A 22,515-nucleotide genomic window follows, 5' to 3' on the forward strand; every position below is an offset into this window, starting at 1 on the left:
ACAACTAGTGCATCCGCTTGCGGTCCAGCGCGGCAACCCGCGTTGCTCCGGAGGCGGCGCTCCGGTGGCCGGCCGGCGTGGGGTGGCGGTCCGGCATGGAGATGCAACGACCATGGCTTCCGCTTCCTGTGAAGGGGGAGAGGGAGAGAGGGATGTGAGAAATAGAACCAGAAGAAGGGAGGGAAGAAGGAGAGGAGGGCAGGGCGGCGCGTTGGTCCGGCGGCGGCGCTCTGATGGCCGGCCAGCGCGGGGCGGCGGTCTGGCATGGAGGACCAGGGCCATGGCTTCCGCTTCCTGCGAAGGAGAGAGAGAGGGGGGATGTGAGAAATAGAACAATAGGGAGGGGAAGGAAGAAGGAGAGGAGGGCATGGCAGCGCGTTGGTCCGGCAGCGGAGCTCCGGTGGGCGGCGGCGCGGGGCGGCAGGGAGGCACGGGCGCGAGCCGCCCGCACGTGGAGGCGCTTGTTGCGGTCGGCAGCGGCGGACACGGGCAAATGCGGCAGGGTGTTTTTTGTCAAAACGGTTTTATCATATCCACTTAAACATGACTGCGGGTTCATTTCAAAGTAACATAGGGGCTCTTTCGCAAAAACACCAACCACGTATGACCAGAAGCTATCACTGGTTTATTATTAGGGAAAGATTTACAAAAACAAGAGAGGTCGAGTTCATACCGGCTTCTCTCATCTCAATCAGTCCATCATATATCGTCATTATTGTCTTTCGCTTGCACAACCGAATAGTGTGGATAATAATAATAATGCACGTGCATTGGACTAAGCCTGAATCTGCAAGCATTCAATTCAAGGGAAAAGACAAGGTAATATGGGCTCTTTGTTAGATCAACAATAATGCATATGAGAACCACTCTACATTTTCATTATGGTCTTCTCCTCTCGACCCCCAAAGAAAAAAAATGAAATAAAACTATTTACACGGGAAAGGTCCCAACAAGCAAAAGAAGAATGAGAAATATTTTTGGGTTTTCTTTTTAATTATTACTACTACAGACATGGAAAGTAAACTAGCTAAAAGCTACAACTAATTTTTTTGGTTTTTATTTATTAAGGGTTTTCAAACACACAAGAAGAGGGCTTAAAAGAAAAATAAACTAGCATGGATAATACAATGAAAAAGTATGAGCACCGACAACTGGCATGAGTGTGTGAACATGAATGTAATGTCGGTGAGGGTACTCCCGCAAGCTTAGGCTTTTGGCCTAAGTTGGTCTATTCCCATGGATGGCATGTTGGATATCCGAAGTTGAAGCTGGGGTCGTATTGAGATGCAGCAGCTACTGCCTGAAGAGCTGCAGCCTGGAGGCGAGCTGCCTCCATCCTCCTCTCGTACTCGTTCGCCTCCTCCCTGGTTATAACACATCTCCCTTTTGTCTGAAAGTCAAAGAAAGCAGGAGCAGGGAGAGCAACATGGAAGGTGCACCGTCTGTCAAAGATTAGTCGGTACTGGAGGAACTGATCATTCCTCTCAACAAACTAATGATGAACCATAGCCCCCAAGTTTTATTGTTTATATCCTACTACAACACTCTTGAGAACACTAAGATCGGGAACACACATGTGACATGCCTCATCCTTACCGTTAATGCTTCTACCCACGAAGAGAGAAAAATAATGTATGGTAGGAAAATGAATGCTCCCTAGGGTAGCTTGTGTTATTTCTCTAGATTCCCCACAGTGATACTAGCAAGAAATTCTTTAAATTCAGATTTGCGAGGTTCACTAGCACTACCCCACTACGGGAGTTTACAAGCAGTATTATAATCTTCTAAGTCCATGGTATAAGATTTATCATAAATATCAAATAGGACATTGTGAGAATTGCGCGAGGATGTAAATTTAAACCTTCTCACAAATAATCAGTTAAATAAAGGTATTTCCGGCACTTATCTGATACGAAGCTCTCAAGATTAGCGTTACACACATATGCTTCAAATTCTTCCTTGATGCATGTCTGGACCATGAAATCCTCTGACGGCCATTCACAAGGACGCACTTGAGCCTCCCTTGATAGTTCATTGTCCGGCTCACGTATTGCGGGCCTTGGGCCTTGCTTCTTTGAATAACCACCTTGGTACATTTTCCTAAACATATTTCTTTCTCTGAAAAATTTCTGAAATTTTTAGTGACTCAAAATAAAAGTGAACCAAACTCAACAAAATTGATAGCAACTACTCCTACAAGTGCCTAGAGGCTATATAATGCATTCAAACTACTTTTGACCACATAAATTTGACATGCAAGCTCAAGAACAGGGTCACCTAAGCAGCAAAAATTTGCAATAAATAAAGCACTAGAACAAAAACTAATTGGACCAATGGAGGAGTCACATACCAAAGAATAATCCCCAAAGCAGTTTTCTGAATGGAGCTTTGAGCAAGGAGATCGAGAATGGCAGCAAGATGAGCTAGAACACGGGTTTGAGCCGGTGGAAGATTTTTTCTGGAGGAAGACGAAGTGTATGGGTGCAAGAATAAGTGGAGGGGACCCACATGGGGTCCACGAGGAAGGAGGCGCGCCCAGGGGGTAGGGAGCGCCCTCCACCCTCGTGGGCACACGGTGGGTCCCCCTGATGTGTTCTCAATGCCAATAATTCTTAGATATTCTGGAAAAAAAATCATATTTCATTTTCAGGGCATTTGGAGAACTTTTATTTTGGGTTTTTTTATTGCAAGGATAATTCAGAAAATAAAAAGAAAATACTATTTTTTTACTTTAATTAATATAAATAACAGAAAGTAAAAAGAGGGTACAGAAGGTTGTGCTTTCTAACTTCATCCATCTCATGCTCATCAAAAGGAATCCACTAACAAGGTTGATCAAGTCTTGTTAACAAACTCATTCTGAATCGCATGAAACCGGAGAAATTTTGAATAACAGTAGGTTACCTCAACGGCGATATGCACATCCCCAATAGTAAGAGTATCATATTTCTTCTTGACAGTAGGAAGAGGAAATTCAAATCCTCCAATAGTGATTGTTGGAATTTTTCCAATAGAATTGATACTGTGGACTTGAGGTTGTTTCCTCGGAAAGTGCACCGTATGCTCATTACCATTAACATGAAAAGTGACATTGCTTTTGTTGCAATCAATAACAACCCCTGCAGGATTCGAAAAGGGTCTACCAAGGATAATCGACATACTATCGTACTCGGGAATATCAAGAATAACAAAGTCCGTTAAAACAGTAGCATTTGCAACCACAACAAGCACATCCTCACAAATACCGACAGGTATAGCAGTTGATTTATCAGCCATTTGCAAAGATATTTCAGTAGGTGTCAACTTATTCAAATTAAGTCTAAGATATAAAGAGAGAGGCATAACACTAACACCGGCTCCAAGATCACATAAAGCAGTTTTAACATAGTTTCTTTTAATGGAGCATGGTATAGTTGGTACTCCTGGATCTCCAAGTTTCTTTGGTATTCCACCCTTAAAAGTGTAATTAGCAAGCATGGTGGAAATTTTAGCTTCCGGTATCTTTCTTTTATTAGTAACAATCTCCTTCATGTACTTAGCATAAGGGTTCATTTTAAGCATATCAGTCAAACGCATACGCAAAAAGATAGGTCTAATCATTCCAGCAAAGCGCTCAAAATCCTCATCATCCTTTTTCTTGGATGATTTAGGAGGAAAAGGCATGGGTTTCTGAACCCATGGTTCTCTTTCTTTACCGTGCTTCCTAGCAATGAAGTCTCTCTTATCATAATGTTGATTCTTTGATTGTGGGTTATCAAGATCAACATCAGGTTCAATCTCTACATCATTATCATTGCTAGGTTGAGATCAACATGAACATCATCATTAACATTATCACTAGGTTCATTTTTATTACCAGATTGTGTTTTAGCATCAGAAATAGAAATATCATTGGGATTCTCAAGTGTGTCAACAACAGGTTCACTAGAAGCATGCAAGGTCCTATCATTTTTCTTCTTCTTCTTCTTATAAGAACTAGGTGCATCAACATTAGTTCTTTGAGAATCTTGCTCAATTCTCTTAGGGTGGCCCTTAGGATACAAAGGTTCCTGAGTCATTTTACCCCCTCTAGTCATAAATCTAATAGAATTATCATTTTTCTTATTATTTAATTCATTGGGAAAATCATTCTGAGCATTAAGTACTTGTTCTACTTGAGTGGTAACCATAAAAGCATGTTTACTAATAAGTTTAAGTTCACCTTTAACTCTAGACATATAATCACTCAAGTGTTCAATCATATAAGCATTATGTTTCAATTGTCTACCAGCATAAGCATTGAAGTCTTCTTGCTTAACCATAAAGCCATCAAACTCATCCAAGCATTGGCTAGCAAACTTAGTAGATGGGATTTCACATTTATCAAATCTATAGAGAGAATTTACCTTTACTACCTGTGTCGGGTTATCAAGACCATGTATTTCTTCAATAGGTGGTAAATTCTTAACATCTTTAGCTTTAATACCTTTTTCTTTCATAGATTTCTTTGCCTCTTGCATATCTTCGGGACTAAGAAATAGAATACACCTTTTCTTCAGAGTTGGCTTAGGAGTTGGTTCAGGAAGTGTCCAATCATTTTAATTACTCAACATATTATTAAATAGCAATTCAGCTTGATCAACAGTTCTTTCCCTGAAAACACAACCAGCACAACTATCCAGGTGGTCTCTGGAAGCATCAGTTAGTCTGATACGTCTCCATCGTATCTATAATTTTTAATTGTTCCATGCCAATATTCTACAACTTTCATATACTTTTGGGAACTTTTTATACTATTTTTGGGACTAACATATTGATCCAGTGCCCAGTGCCAGTTCCTGTTTGTTGCATGTTTTTTTGCAGAATATCCATATCAAATAGAGTCCAAACGGAATAAATACTGATGATGATTTTTTTGGAATATATATGATTTTGGGGAAGTAAAATCCACGCGAGACGATGCTCGAGGGGCCCACGAGGTAGGGGGCGCACCCCAGGGAGGAAGGCACGCCCCTGACCCTCGTGGCCACCCCGTAAGGCGGTCGATGCCCTTCTTTCGCCGGAAGAAAGCTAATTTCCGGATAGAGACTGTGTCAAAATTTTAGCCTAATCGGAGTTACAGATCTCCGGGAATATAAGAAACGGTGAAAGGGAAGAATCTGAGAACGCAGAAACAGAGAGAGACAGAGAGACATATCCAATCTCGGAGGGGCTCTTGCCCCTCCTGTTCCATGGAGGCCATGGACCAGAGGGGAAACCCTTCTCCCATCTAGGTAGGAGGTCAAGGAAGAAGAAGAAGAAGAAGGAGGGGGCTCTCTCCCCCTCGCTTCCGGTGGCACCGAAGTGCCACCGGGGGCCATCATCATCACCGCGATCTACACCAACACCTCTGCCATATTCACCAACATCTCCATCACCTTCTCCCCTCTATCTATAGCGGTCCACTCTCCCACAACCCGCTGTACCCTCTACTTGAACATGGTGCTTTATACTTCATATTATTATCCAATGATGTGTTGCCATCCTATGATGTCTGAGTAGATTTTTGTTGTCCTATCGGTGGTTGATGAATTGCTATGATTAATTTAATTTGCTTGTGGTTATGTTGTTGTCCTTTGGTGCCCATCATATGAGCGCGTGCGTGGATCACACCCTAGGGTTAGTTGTATGTTGATAGGACTATGTATTGGAGGGCAAGAGTGACATAAGCTTCAACCTAGCATAGAAATTGATGCATACGGGATTGAAGGGGGACCAATATACCTTAATGCTATGGTTGGGTTTTACCTTAATGAACATTAGTAGTTGCGGATGCTTGCTAATAGTTCCAATCATAAGTGCATAGAATTCCAAGTCAGGGATGACATGCTAGCGGTGGCCTCTCCCACATAATACTTGCTATCGGTCTAGTAAAGTAGTCATTTGCTTAGGGGCAATTTCGCAACTCCTACCACCACTTTTCCACACTCGCTATATTTACTTTATTGTTTCTTTATCTAAACAACCCCTACTTTTTTATTTACGTACTCTTTATTATCTTGCAAACCTATCCAACAACACCTACAAAGTACTTCTAGTTTCATACTTGTTCTAGGTAAAGCGAACGTCAAGCATGCATAGAGTTTCATCGGTGGTTGATAGAACTTGAGGGAATATTTGTTCTACCTTTAGCTCCTCGTTGGGTTCGACACTCTTACTGATCGAAAACTGTTGCGATCCCCTATACTTGTGGGTCATCACTCGTTACAAATTATCCTATCACAAAACTATCTGTTACCACTTATTTCAGTACTTGCAGAGAATACCTTGCTGGAAACCGCTTATCATTTCCTTCTGCTCCTCGTTGGGTTCGACACTCTTACTTATAGAAAGGACTATGATAGATCCCCTATACTTGTGGGTCATCAAGACTCTTTTCTGGGGCCGTTGCCGGGGAGTGAAGCGCCTTTGGTAGGTGGAATTTGGTAAGGAAAAATTTATATAGTGTGCTGAAATTTACTGTCACTTGTTACTATGGAAAGTAATCCTCCGAGGGGCTTGTTCGGGGTATCTTCACCCCGACCAGTAGAGAAAAGAGTTGCTCCTCAACCAACTGAACCTACTGAAAATGAAAATGAAAATAGCTGCTTTGAATTTCCTTCGGCTATGTTAGAAAAACTGCTAGCTAATCCTTTTGCAGGAGATGGAACAATGCATCCTGATGAGCACTTAATATATGTTGATGAAGTTTGTGGATTATTTAAGCTTGCAGGTGTACCCGGAGATGTTGTTAATAAGAAGGTCTTCCCTTTATCTTTGAAGGAAGACGCATTGACATGGTATAGGCTATGTGATGATACGGGGTCATGGAACTACAAACGATTGAAATTGGAATTTCATCAGAAGTTTTATCATATGATTGTGCGCGTGGATCACGCCCTATGGTTAGTTGTATGTTGATAGGACTATGTATTGGAGGGCAAGAGTGACAGAAGCTTCAACCTAGCATAGAAATTGATGCATACGGGATTGAAGGGGGACCAATATATCTTAATGCTATGGTTGGGTTTTACCTTAATGAACATTAGTAGTTGCGGATTGTTGCTAATAGTTCCAATCATAAGTGCATAGAATTCCAAGTCAGGGATGACATGCTAGCAATGGCCTCTCCCACATAATACTTGCTATCGGTCTACTAAAGTAGTCAATTGCTTAGGGGCAATTTCGCAACTCCTACCACCACTTTTCCACACTCGCTATATTTACTTTATTGTTTCTTTATCTAATACAACCCCTACTTTTTATTTATGTAATCTTTATTATCTCGCAAACCTATCCAACAACACGTACAAAGTACTTCTAGTTTCATACTTGTTCTAGGTAATGCGAACATCAAGCGTGCGTAGAGTTGTATCGGTGGTCGATAGAACTTGAGGGAACATTTGTTCTGCCTTTAGCTCCTTGTTGGGTTCGGTACTCTTACTTATCGAAAACTGTTGCGATCCCCTATACTTGTGGGTTATCAAGAGCTTTTTCTGGCGCCGTTGCCGGGGAGCAATAGCGTGGGGTGAATATTCTCGTGTGTGCTTGTTTGCTTTATCACTAAGTAATTTTTATTTGCTGTTCTTAGTTGTTCTCTATCTTTAGTTATGGATATGGAACACGAAATACCAAAAAAATTAGGTGTGCTTGCTACTCATGGAGATGGGGAACCTCCTAAAACCCTCGATGTTGGTTATGTGAAAAATATTATGTACTACTTTAATAATACTGAGAAACCCCATTCAATTATGTAATGGAAGTAACGTTGGATCAACGTGAATACTTTAGGGATTACCGCTTGACACGAAAAGGGAAACTATTATGAGATCAAATTCATATATTGAATTGGTATGCTAGGCAACTATGCTTGAGATATGATTATACTTGTTGCTCTAAGGTGAAGGCTCCACACCTTCCCTTTTCACGTGAATTTAATGATAATGAAACCTTAGCTTCTTATGCTAATGGTATATATGATTACTATGATGTGGAACAAATATAAGAATTTGTTGCTTTTAAGGGTGCTTATGAAATTGGATCTATGTTTAAAGAGTTTGAAGATTTTGATGATGCTGTTTATAGACCTGAAAATTTAGCTATCCTGAAATATTGTTATGAGAATTATGAATACAATTATGAAATTAATGCACTTATTAAGAAAGTCTCCGCTGTCCAAGAAGAGACTAATATTTTGCAGGAATCTATGGAAGAAGAAGTTGATGAAACCGTGAGCTCATTGGATGAAAAAGATGAGGAGGAGAGCAAAGAACAAAAAGAGGAAGAGCGGATTAGCTACCCGTGCCCACCTTCTAATGAGAGTAACTCTTCAACTCATACATTGTTTAATTCCCCTTCGTGCTTACCGAAGGATGATTGTTATGATCCCGTTGATTCTTTTGAAATATCCCTTTTTGATGATGCTTGCTATGCTTGTGGCCAAGATGCCAATATGAATTATACTTATGGATATGAACTTGCTATAGTTCCTTATGTTAAACATGAAATTGTTGCTACTGCACACCACACATGATAGTCCTATTATATTTTTGAATTCTCCCGACTACACTATATCGGAGAAGTTTGCCCTTATTAAGGATTATATTGATGGGTTGCCTTTTTATCATTGCACATGATGATTTTGATGAATATAATATGCATGTGCTTGCTGCTCCTACTTGCAATTATTATGAGAGAGGAACAACATCTCCGCCTCTTTATGTTTCCAATACGATAAAATTGCAAGAAACTATTTATACTATGCATTGGCCTTTACTATGTGTGCATGAATTGTTCTTTTATGACATGCCGATGCATAGGAAGAGAGTTAGACTTCGTCATTACATGATATATGTTACTTTGTGCTCACTACTAAATTACAAATCATTGCTAATTAAAATTGGCTTTGATATACCTTGGGATCCGGGTGTATTCATTACTTGAGCACTATATGCCTAGCTTAATGGCTTTAAAGAAAGCGCTGCCAGGGAGACAACCCGGAAGTTTTAGAGAGTCATTTATTTCTGTTGTGTGCTTTTATAAAGTTTAAGAATAAAAATAATGTGCCAAGGTTTGCCTTTAGGATGTTTACATTTGCTTGATGGTTTGTACGGTGCAGGACAGAAACTTTGGCTGTAGTGCGAGATTTTACACTTTTAGCTGGAACGTCAAATGGCTCTGATTCTTTTTGCACTGTCTTCCTATAATTTTTTTTTTATTTTTACTAATTTTTGTAGAGTTTTTCAAGTATCATAAGTATGGTGAATGTTCAGATTATTACAGACTGTTCTGTTTTAGACAGATTCTGTTTTTGAAGCATAGTTTGCTTGTTTTGATGAAACTATCAATTTATATTAGTGGATTAAGCCATGAAAAAGTTATATTAAAGTAGACACAGTGAAAAAATAAAATATGAATTGGTTTTCAACAGTACTTAGAGTAGTGATTTGCTTTATTATACTAACGGATCTTACCGAGTTTTCTGTTGAAGTTTTGTGTGGATGAAGTGTTCGATGATCGAGAAGGTCTTGATGTGAGAAGAAGGAAGAGAGGCAAGAGCTCAAGCTTGGGGATTCCCGAGGCACCCCAAGTAAATATTCAAGGAGACTCAAGCGTCTAAGCTTGGGGATGCCCTGGAAGGCATCCCCTCTTTCTTCAACAAGTATCGGTATGTTTTCGGATTCGTTTTGTTCATGCGATATGTGCAATCTTGGAGCGTCTTTTGCATTTAGTTTTCATTTTTCTTTTATGCACCATGCTGGTATGAGATAGTCCTTGGTTGATTTATAGAATGCTCTATGCACTTCACTTATATCTTTTTAGTATGGCTTTATAGAATGCTTCATGTGCTTCACTTATATCATCTGAAGTTTGGATTGACTGTTTCTCTTTACATAGACAACCGCCATTTGTACAATGCTCTTTTGCTTCACTTATATTTGTTAGAGCGTGGGCATATCTTTTGTAGAAAGAATTAAACTCTCTTGCTTCACTTATATCTATTTAGAGAGATGACATGAATTGGTCATTCACATGGTTAGTCATAAAATCCTACATAAAACTTGTAGATCACTGAATATGATATGTTTGATTCCTTGCGATAGTTTTGCGATATAAAAATGGTGATATTAGAGTCATGCTAGTGGGTAGTTGTGGATTGTAGAAATACTTGTGTTGAGGTTTGTGATTCCCGTAGCATGCACGTATGGTGAACCGTTATGTAACGAAGTTGGAGCATGAGGTATTTATTGATTGTCTTCCTTCTGAGTGGCGGTCGGGGACGAGTGATGGTCTTTTCCTACCAATCTATCCCCCTAGGAGCATGCGCGTAGTACTTTGTTTTGATGACTAATAGATTTTTGCAATAAGTATGTGAGTTCTTTATGACTAATGTTGAGTCCATGGATTATACGCACTCTCACCCTTCCATCATTGCTAGCCTCTCTAGTATCGCGCAACTTTCGCCGGTACCATATACCCTCCTTATGCCTTCCTCAAAACAGCCACCATACCTACCTATCATGGCATTTCCATAGCCATTCTGAGATATATTGCCATGCAACTTCCATCATCATCATATACATGACTTGAGCATTCATTGTCATATTGCTTTGCATGATCGTAAGATAACTAGCATGGTGTTTTTATGGCTTGTCTGTTTTTTGATGTCATTGCTACGCTAGATCATTGCACATCCCGATACACTGCCGGAGGCATATAGAGTCATATGCTTGTTCTAGATATCGAGTTGTAATATTGAGTTGTAAGTAAATAAAAGTGTGATGATCATCATTATTAGAACATTGTCCCATGTGAGGTTATCAAAATAAAAGTGGCCAAATAAGCCCCACAAAAAAAGAGTGAGGCCAAAGAAGCCTAAAAAAAGAAAAAGAAGAAAAAGAAAAAAATGAGAGAAAAAGAGAGAAGGGGCAATGTTACTATCCTTTTTCCACACTTGTGCTTCAAAGTAGCACCATGTTCTTCATATAGAGAGTCCCTTGAGTTATCACTTTCATATACTAGTGGGAATTTTCATTTTAGAACTTGGCTTGTATATTCCAACGCGGGCTTCCTCAAATGCCCTAGGTCTTCATGAGCAAGAAAGTTGGATGCACACCCACTTAGTTTCAGTTAGAGCTTTCATATACTTATAGCTCTAGTGCATCCGTTGCATGGCAATCCCTACTCACTCACATTGATATCTATTGATGGGCATCTCCATCGCCCGTTGATATGCCTAGTTGATGTGAGACTATCTTCTCCTTTTTGTCTTCTCCACAACCACCATTCTATTCCACCTATAGTGATATGTCCATGGCTCACGCTCATGTATTGCGTGAAAGTTGAAAAGGTTTTGAGAACGTCAAAAGTATGAAACAATTGCTTGGCTTGTCATCGGGGTTGTGCATGATGTGAGTATTTTGTGTGGTGAAGATGGAGCATAGCCAGACTATATGATTTTGTAGGGATAACTTTCTTTGGCCTTGTTATTTTGAAAAGACATGATTTCTTTATTAGTAGGCTTGAAGTATTATTGTTTTATGTCAACTGATAGACTATTGCTTTGAATCACTCGTATCTTAATATTCATGCCATGATTAGACATATGATCAAAATTATGCTAGGTAGCATTCCACATCAAAAATTATCTTTTTTATCATTTACCTACTCGAGGACGAGCAGGAATTAAGCTTGGGGATGCTGATACGTCTCCGACGTATCTATAATTTTTGATTATTCCATGCCAATATTCTACAACTTTCATATACTTTTGGCAACTTTTTATACTATTTTTGGGACTAACATATTGATCCAGTGCCTAGTGCCAGTTCCTGTTTGTTGCATGTTTTTTGTTTCGCGGAATATCCATATCAAACGGAGTCCAAACGGAATAAAAACTGACGGAGATTTTTTTCGGAATATATATGATTTTTGGGAAGAAAAATCCACGCGAGACGATGGTCGAGGGGCCCACGAGGTAGGGGGCGCGCCCTAGGGAGGCAGGCGCGCCCCTGACCCTCGTGGCCACCTCGTAAGGCGGTTGATGCCCTTCTTTGACCGCAAGAAAGCAAATTTCCGGATAAAGATCGTGTCAAAATTTCAGCCCAATCGGAGTTACGGATCTCCGAGAATATAAGAAACGGCGAAAGGGAAGAATCTGAGAACGCAGAAACAGAGAGAGACAGAGAGACAGATCCAATCTCAGAGGGGCTCTCGCCCCTCCCGTGCCATGGAGGTTAAGGAAGAATAAGAAGGAGGGGGGCTCTCTCCCCCTCGCTTCCGGTGGCACCGAAGTGCCACCGGGGGCCATCATCATCACCGCGATCTACACCAACACCTCCGCCATCTTCACCAACATCTCCATCACCTTCTCCCCTCTATCTATAGCGGTCCACTCTCCCGCAACCCGCTGTACCCTCTACTTGAACATGGTGCTTTATGCTTCATATTATTATCCAATGATGTGTTGCCATCCTATGATGTCCGAGTACATTTTCGTTGTCCTATCGGTGGTTGATGAATTGCTATGATTGATTTAATTTGCTTGTGGTTATGTTGCTATCCTTTGGTGCCCACCATATGATTGCGCGCGTGGATCACACCCTAGGGTTAGTTGTATGTTGATAGGACTATGTATTGGAGGGCAAGAGTGACAGAAGCTTCAACCTAGCATAGAAATTGATGCATACGAGATTGAAGGGGGACCAATATATTTTCATGCTATGGTTGGGTTTTACCTTAATGAACGTTAGTAGTTCAGGATGCTTGCTAATAGTTCCAATCATAAGTGCATAGAATTCCAAGTCAGGGATGACATGCTAGCAGTGGCCTCTCCCACATAATACTTGCTATCGGTCTAGTAAACTAGTCAATTGCTTAGGGGCAATTTCGCAACTCCTACCACCACTTTTCCACACTTGCTATATTTACTTTATTGTTTCTTTATCTAAACAGCCCCTACTTTTTATTTACGTAATCTTTATTATCTTGCAAACCTATCCAACAACATGTACAAAGTACTTCTAGTTTCATACTTGTTCTAGGTAAAGCGAACATCAAGCATGCGTAGAGTTGTATCGATGGTCGATAGAACTTGAGGGAATATTTGTTCTGCCTTTAGCTCCTCGTTGGGTTCGACACTCTTACTTATCGAAAATTGTTGCGATCCCCTATACTTGTGGGTTATCATAGTCCATTATAAAAGATATCAAGTATTTCATTTTTCTTGAGAGGATGATCAGGCAAAGCATTAAGTAATTGGAGAAGCCTCCCACAAGCTTGTGGGAGACTCTCTTCTTCAATTTGCACAAAATTATATATTTCCCTTAAGGCAGCTTGTTTCTTATGAGCGGGGAAATATTTAGCAGAGAAGTAATAAATCATATCCTGAGGACTACGCACACAACCAGGATCAAGAGAATTAAACCATATTTTAGCATCACCCTTTAATGAGAACAGAAACAACTTAAGGATATAATAGTATCGAGTTTTCTCATCATTAGTGAACATGGTGGCTATATCATTTAATTTAGTAAGATGTGTCACAACAGTTTCAGATTCATAGCCATAAAAAGGATCAGATTCAACCAAAGTAATTAATTCAGGATCGACAGAGAAATCGTAATCCTTATCGGAAATAAAGATAGGTGAAGTAGCAAAAGTAGGGTCATATTTCATTATAGCATTCAAGGATTTTTCTTTAAGCTTAGATAATAATTTCTTAAGATTAGATCTACCATTGCAAGCTAAGAAGTCTCTAGCGGTTTCTTCATCCATAACATAACCCTCAGGCACAACAGGTAATTCATATATAGGGGGAGAATCTTGATCATCACTTTCATCAATATTATCAGTTTCAATAATTTCATTCTCTCTAACCCTAGCAAGTTGTTCATCAAGAAATTCACCTAATGGCACAGTATTATCAAGCATAGAAGTAGTTTCATCATAAGTATCATGCAAAGCAGAAGTGGCATCATCAATAACATGCGACATATCAGAATGAATAGCAGGAGTAGGTCTCGCAAGTTTACTCAAAACAGAAGGTGAATCAAGTGCAGAGCTAGATGGAAGTTCCTTACCTCCCATCGTAGTTGAGGGAAAAATCTTGGTTCTTTTATCTTTCAAGTTCTTCATAGTGATCAGCAGATATAAATCCCAAGTGACTCAAAGAATAGAGCTATGCTTCCCAGCAACGGCGCCAGAAAATAGTCTTGATAACCCACAAGTATAGGGGATCCCAAAAGTTTTTGAGGGTAGAGTATTCAACCCAAATTTATTGATTCGACACAAGGGGAGCCATAGAATATTCTCAAGTATTAGCAGTTGAGTTGTCAATTCAACCACACCTGGAAACTTAATGTCTGCAGCAAAGCATTTAGTAGCAAAGTAATATGATAATAGCGGTAACGGTAGCAAAAGTAATAGTTTTGGTTTTATAGTGATTGTAACAGTAGCAACGGAAAAGTAAATAAGCAAAGAACAATATGTGAAAATCTCGTAGGCAATGGATCATTGATGGATAATTATGTCGGGTGCGATTCCTCATGCAATAGTTATAACATAGGGTGACACGGAACTAGCTCCAGTTCATCAATGTAATGTAGGCATGTATTCCGAATATAGTCATACGTGCTTATGGAAAAGAACTTGCATGACAATGTTTGTCCTACCCTCCCGTGGCAGCGGGGTCCTATTGGAAACTAAGGGATATTAAGGCCTCCTTTTAATAGAGTACCGGACTAAAGCATTAACACTTAGTGAATACATGAACTCCTCAAACTACGGTCATCACCGGTAAGTATCCCGATTATTGTCACTTCGGGGTTAGCGGATCATAACACATAATAGGTGACTATAGACTTGCCATATAGGATCAAGAACTCACATATATTCATGAAAACATAATAGGTTCAGATCTGAAATCATGGCACTCGGGCCCTAATGACAAGCATTAAGCATAGCAAAGTCATAGCAACATCAATCTCAGAACATAGTGGATACTAGGGATCAAACCCTAACAAAACTAACTCAATTACATGATAAATCTCATCCAACCCATCACCGCCCAGCAAGCCTACAATGGAATTACTCACGCACGGCAGTGAGCATCATGAAATTGGTGATGGAAGAAGGTTGATGATAACGATGGCGACGAATTCCCCTCTCCGGAGCTCCAAACGGACTCCAGATCAGCCCTCCCGAGAGAGATTAGGGCTAGGCGGCGGCTCCGTATCGTAAAACACGATGAATCCTTCTCCTTGATTTTCTCCTCGAACATGAATATATGAAGTTGGAGTTGAGGTCGGTGGAGCGTCAGGGGGCCCACGAGGCAGGGGGCACGCCCAGGGGGGTAGGTGCGCCCCCACCCTCGTGTACAGGGTCTGGGCCCCCCGACGTTGATTCTTTCGCCAATATTTTTTATATATTCCAAAAATAATCTCCATTGATTTTCAAGTCATTCCGAGAACTTTTATTTCTGCACAAAAATAACACCATGGCAATTCTGCTGAAAACAACGTCAGTCCGGGTTAGTTCCATTCAAATCATGCAATTTAGAGTCCAAAACAAGGGCAAACGTGTTTGGAAACGTAGATACGTTGAGACGTATCAAGTGGACATATGGGAACTTGACTACGGACATGATTTTAAGGTCCCTTTGTTTAATTGCAAATGGGTCAATCTGTCAGGAGGCGGGATACAGGTAAACCCACAGTATGGAATGACAACAGTGGATCTGAACGATCTTGGGTACACAGAAGAACCATTCGTCCTAGCCAATGATGTGGCACAAGTTTTCTATGTGAAGGACATGTCTACCAAACGGAGAAAAAGAAAAGATAAGGAAGCGAACACATCATACGATGAGCCAAAGTGCCACATAGTTCTTTCAGGAAAAAGAGACATCGTGGGAGTGGAGGGCAAGACAGACATGCCCGAAGAATATGAAAAGTTTCATGAAATTCCTCCCTTCAAAGTCAAGGCTGACTCAAGCACCCTGTTAAACGATGAAGATTATCCATGGTTACGACGCAATTAGCAAAGGACACAAGCGAACAAAAAGTGAATACTTTCTCTCCACAACTATTATGATGATGCCTTTGATATAGAATATCCATGTAACAGACGAGTTTCCGTATGAAACCCTCATACTTCGAAAGAGATTGTCCATTTTGTACATGAAGTGCATCCAATTTTTGTCGTAACCCTCTCAAATTTTTAGCACATGCTATTTGGGTGAAATGATGATACCATGCCAACTTTAAACCTTTTCAGAGTTCATTTGTAGTGCTTTTCATTTTCAGGGTCATATAGCTAAAAAACAGTAAATGCATGAAAAATAACAAATGAAGTCAGAAAGGGTTGAAAATTGATGATGTGGCTTTGAATGGTGCATTTTGAACACACACAAATTTTGGAGTTCAAATAAGTTCAAAAAACGAAATCCCTTTGTAACAGATGAGTTTTCGTCCGAAACTCTGATACTTCGAAAGAGATTGTCCGTTTTGTACATGAAGTGCATTCAGTTTTTGCCGTAACCCTCTCAACTTTTTAGCATATGCTATTTTGGCGAAATGATGATACCATGCCAACTTTCATCCTTTTCAGAGTTCATTTCTAGTGCTTTTCATTTTCAGGGTCATATAGCTCAAAAAATCACTAAATGCATGAAAAATAAAAAATGAAGTCACAAAAGGGTTGAAAATTGATGATGTGGCTTTGAATGGTGCATTTTGAACACACAAATAGTCTGGAGTTCAAATAAGTTCAAAAAAAATGAAATCCCTTTGTAATAGATGAGTTTTCGTCCCAAACCCTGATACTTCGAAAGAGATTGTCCGTTTTGTACACGAAGTGCATCGAGTTTTTGCCGTAACCCTATCAACTTTTTAGCACATGCTATGTGGGTGAAATGATGATATCATGCCAATTTTCAACCTCTTCAGAGTTCATCTGAAGTGCTTTTCAATTTTAGGGTCATTTAGCTCAAAGAATGAACTAATATAAAAAAGAATGGAAAACTTTTATGAAACTCTAATAGCAAAAATAATAAACTAAAAGAATGGACTAGAAATGATAGGTGGGAACCCGATGAACGAGTTCACGCCCGAGGGTGGCCCGATCTTCACGTCGTAGGATCGAATCGGGAGGGATAACTAGCTGCAAGCAGCCGGGATAACTAGCTTTATACCTGCCAAGGTTGGATGCAACCCGTACGTTGGGGATGGCTGACCGAAGCTACAATAACTCCAACCCGCTGTCCGAACAATCACAGAACCACAAACCGGGACTAATCCACACAAAACGGCCGGAACCATAGAACACGAACTAGGGGGAACCAGAGGCTCCTTCTCGCGAATCCGAATGAACTCACAAGAGCAAAGGTGGCAAGATCTCTCGGATCTCTCTAGCAGTCTTGCTGCATAAGCTTGTAGCTGAACGGTTTGACAAAAGGTTGTCTAGAGGATGCGGGAGATGGGGTTTTATAGCAGGGACAACCCCCCTTAGCTAGGTGTGAAAATGATTTCAAAAGTAAGCAGGTTTTCCTGGCTTTCTTGGGTGAATAAGCAGTCAACTTTGGGAGTTGTTGCAGAGCTCCTCGGAAATTCGCGAAGTATTGACAGCCTGGACACCTTCCACGAGAATGACTAGAACTTTTGACTCACAACTCCAAATGATGTGAGGTTTTTTGAATTGGAAAGATAATTTGATGTAGCTTCTATTGATGTACCCCTATGGCCCCGTATCTCCATCACATGGGTGTGCCACACCAAAACATCAAAGGTAAAAACTGATAGCATCAACTTCACTTGCAACTTGTTTTCTCCAAACTTGTTCCTCCAAAGCGGTTGCTTCAAGAGCTCATAGGTTGTTGGATTTCTTCCATGTTATACCTAAGTTCAACCAACAACAATAGAGATGAAAGCATAGTTGTGTCATCAAGGTTACAAGGTAAACTTATGTTAGCGTTCACCTGGTCACTTATTTGTTTGGCGCGACTTCTTGTGATTGGACATATAATTGTTGGAGACTTGTCGATGGTTGTGGTGTCCTCATCGTCCTCCCCCTCTTGAAGAGGAGTCGTCCTTGACTCTGATGGTACAAAGTATAGAGAGAGGTCGGACACATTGAAAGTTGGACTAACACCATAATCCATCGGAAGGTCAATCTTGTAGGCATTGTCATTGATCTTCGCAAGAACTTTGAATGGACCATCTCCACGTGGCTGCAACTTGCATTTGCGTTGATCTGGGAAACAATCCTTCCGTAGGTGTACCCACACAAGATCACCTTCTTCAAACAACACCTTCTTTCTTCCCTTGTTTGCTCGTTTTGCATATTGTTCAGTCATCTTCTCAATATTTTCCTTGGTCTTCTCATGAATTTTCTTCACGAAGTCAACACGCTTACTTGCATCAAGATTGGTTCGCTCCTATAATGGTAAAGGCAAAAGATCTATGGGAGCATCAGGTTTGAAACCATAAACAATTTCAAAAGGACAAAATTTAGTGGTCAAATGTACTGCCCTGTTGTATGCAAACTCCACGTGGGGGAGACATTCTTCCCACATCTTCAATTTTTTTTCTTTAAAACTGCTCTCAGCATCATGGATAGCGTGCGGTTGAAAACTTCAGTTTGTCCATCCGTTTGTGGGTGGCATGTAGTGGAAAAGAGAAGCTTTGTCCCTAGCTTTGCCCACAACGTTTTCCAAAAATAGCTCAGAAACTTGGTGTCACGATCTGAAACAATAGTTCGTGGTACTCCATGTAGCCGCACGATTTCCCTAAAAAACAAATCAGCAATGTGTGAAGCATCATCGCTCTTATGACATGGGATAAAACGAGCCATCTTGCTAAACCTATCGACCACCACAAAAACTGAATCGCTCCCCCTCTTAGTGCGTGGTAATCCAAGAACAAAATCCATAGAAATATCTTGCCAAGGTGTACTAGGAATGGATAAGGGCGTATAAAGTCCATGAGGGTTTAAACGTGACTTAGCTTTGCGGCAAATCTCACAACGTAGTATGTAGCGCTCAACATCACGCCTCATCCTTGGCCAAAAGAAATGGTCAGTCAGCACACTCTCAGTTTTCTTTGCTCCAAAATGTCCCATGAGACCACCAGCATGAGCCTCCTGCAAAAGCAACAAACGAACAGAGCAATCTGGGATGCACAATTTGTTAGCTCGAAACAAGAATCCATCATGCAAGTGAAACTTTTCCCAACCTTTCCCCTCACTACACTTTGAGTGTGGTTCTGCAAAATATGGGTCATTGGCATACAATTCTTTGATGCTTTGAAGCCCAAGAATTTTAGTATCAAGTTGTGACAGTAAAATATGGCGTCTAGACAAAGCATCAGCAACAACATTATCTTCTCCTTTCTTGTACTTGACAATATAGGGAAAAGATTCTACGAATTCACTCCATTTTGCATGTCTATGGTTCAATTTTTGTTGACCCCTAAGGTGCTTTAAAGATTCATGGTAGGAATGTATCACAAATTCTTTAGGACACAAATAATGTTACCATGTTTCCAAAGATCTCACAAGTGCATATAATTCTTTGTCATAAACTAAATAATATAGAGTTGGGCCACATAGCTTCTCACTAAAATATGCAATAGGCCTGCCTTCTTGCATTAGTACGCCTCCAATACCAACACCACTTGCATCACATTCAATTTCAAAAGTCTTACCAAAGTTGGGTAGCGCAAGCAATGGTGCAGATGTCATTTTTTCTTTCAGCTCTTGGAAGGCCTTCTCTTGTGCATTTGCCCACTTGAAGGGAACATATTTCTTGGTTAGCTCATTCATTGGGGCAGCAATGGTGCTGAAGTCCTTCACAAACCGACGGTAGAAACCAGCAAGGCCAAGAAAGCTTCGTACTTGGCTTACATTTTGTGGAGGCATCCACTCACGGATGGCCTTGACCTTCTCCTCATCTACCTCCACACCTTGACCTGAAACAACAAAGCCAAGAAACACAACTTTTTCTATGCAAAATGTGCACTTTTCCTTGTTAGCATATAATTTCTCCTCTCTTAGGACAGCAAGCACACACCGAATGTGTTCAACATGTTCATCCAAAGTTTTGCTATAAATCAGGATGTCATCAAAGTAAACAACCACAAACTTTCCAATGAACATTCTAAGCACATGATTCATTGATCTCATGAAAGTACTAGGTGCATTTGTCAATCCAAATGGCATAACTAACCACTCATACAAACCAGATTTTGTTTTGAAAGCAGTTTTCCATTCATCACCCTCTCTCATTCTAATTTGATGGTAGCCACTTCGCAACTCAATTTTAGAAAAGATGGTGGCGCCACTAAGTTCATCAAGCCTAGGTATGGGGTGCCTATACCTCACGGTGATGTTGTTAATAGGCCTACAATCACAACACATTTGGGAAGATCCATCTTTTTTTGGCACTAAAAGAACGGGTACAACATAAGGAGAGAGACTTTCCCTTACATAACCTTTGTTTAGTAGGCCTTCAACTTGTCGCTGAATCTCCTTGGTTTCCTCCAGATTTGTGCGGTATGGTGGTCGGTTCGGCAATGGGGCTCTTGGAACCAAATCAATTTGGTGTTCAATGCCTCTTTGTGGTGGCAGCCCTGGTGGTATCTCCTCGGGGAACACATCTTCATACCCCTGCAAAATTTCAACAACAACACTAGGAGTGGTGGAGGTTAATTCATTAGTAGAAAGAAAATTGTCCTTGTACAAAAGTACAAAGAACACGGAATTGGGTTCTCTCAACTCTCTCATGTCCCTTTTCCTAGCCATCACAACTAATCCCTGTTTTTCCCATGTCTTGGTCAATTTAAGCTGTGGGGTTTTATTTGGCTTTGGATTCTCTCGCTCACTATGTTGGTGGATGTCACTCAATTGTTTCTCGCTCACTCTCTCTTTCTTTTTCAGATCATCCATCAATATTTCTTTGGGTGTCAAAGGGAGCAAAGATATGCGCTCTCCCTCATATTGGAATGAGAGACGATTAGTACGGCCGCTGATTTGCACATCATGATCATACAACCAAGGTCTTCCCAACAGCAATTGGCATGCTTGCATTGGCACCACGTGACATTCCACTTGATCCCGGTACTTCCCAATGGAAAATTGAACGGTGACAATGTTGCTTACTCGAAGTGTACCACAATCATTGAGCCATTGCATCTTATATGGACTTGGGTGCCTTCTTTGTTTCAGTCCCAACTTCTCTACCAAATCTGAACTTGCAATGTTGTTGCAACTGCCATTGTCAACAATAATTCTGCAAACCTTGTCCTTGATTGTGCCACGGGTGTGAAAAATATTATGTCACTGCCCTTTCTCTTCTCTAGCTGCATTAACACTAAGCACACGACGAGAAACAAAGCAATCTCCCATGTCGGCCTGAATATCACAACCACTCTTCTCGCCCTCGTCATCCTCATGATCACTCGATGCTCCATTATCTTCATGCTCACTCTCAAATTCCCATTCACCTTGTTCATTCACAAAGAGAACTCTCTTGTTTCGACATTCAGAAGAAATGTGACCATGACCTTTGCACTTCCAACACTCAATATCCCGGCTTCGAGATGATGGTACAGCCGTGGGGTTAGAGGTACTTCCAGCAGCAGAAGGAGCACGCTTGTCCACATTCCTAGGGGCTAGTGATGATGCCGATGAAGCCGCTGTTCGTCAGGTGGTAGTAGGGTGTGAAGTATGCTGAAACTGAGAACCACCATGAGAGGCACTTGGCTGCAACCTTTGCCATGGTGTGGTGGTGCGGTTATGAGATATCCGTCCATGACCACTCCGCTGCACCTTCCTCTCCGTGCGCTTTGCTTGCTCCAAAATATCTTGTAGAGTGTTATAGGGAAACATCTCCACAAAATCAGAAATTTCATTGTCGAGACCATGCAAAAATCTTTCCATCTTTGACTCCTCATCTTCATGAATACGAGCACGAACCCACAACAATTTCATCTCTTTATAGTACTCATCCACCGTGCGCGTACCTTGGCTGAGACACTGCAATCTTTTTCGGAGATCTCTTTGATATTGTGAAGGAACAAACCTTCGCCTCATGGCTTGTTTCATCTCTTCCCAAGTGTCAATGTGATTACAGCCTAGCGGCAGTTAATTTTCTTGTAGTTGATTCCACCAAGTGAGTGCATAACTAGAAAACTCAACACAAGCAAGGTTTACTCTTTTCGGATCTGCAAGGTTATGGATACGAAAAATCTGATCACACTGCTCTTCCCAATCAAAATATGCATCGGGGTCTTCCTTTCCTGTGAACTTGGGGATATGCAACTTGATTCTTGCTATGTCATCTCGACCATCTCGATCACGACGTTCTGCACGACGCCCATCTTTAGCAGCACGACGGTATGGGACACCATCATAATCATCAAAATCATCTCCATGACCACGAGCAACACGCTCATGAGGGTCATAGTAGTGCCCACGAGGACCATGCCCTCGCCCTCGAAGTTGTCCTCCTCGCTGCCCTCCATG

General features: G+C 41.0%; 1 pseudogene; it reads right to left on the reverse strand.

Annotated features, from left to right (window-relative positions):
- Positions 1-4: 4 nt before the first annotated feature.
- LOC123056760 (uncharacterized) lies at positions 5-22,083 on the reverse strand (annotated as a pseudogene).
- Between the last annotated feature and the right edge of the window lie 432 nt (positions 22,084-22,515).

This window comes from Triticum aestivum, chromosome 3A (assembly GCF_018294505.1).
Source record: "Triticum aestivum cultivar Chinese Spring chromosome 3A, IWGSC CS RefSeq v2.1, whole genome shotgun sequence".
Taxonomy (NCBI): domain Eukaryota; kingdom Viridiplantae; phylum Streptophyta; class Magnoliopsida; order Poales; family Poaceae; genus Triticum; species Triticum aestivum.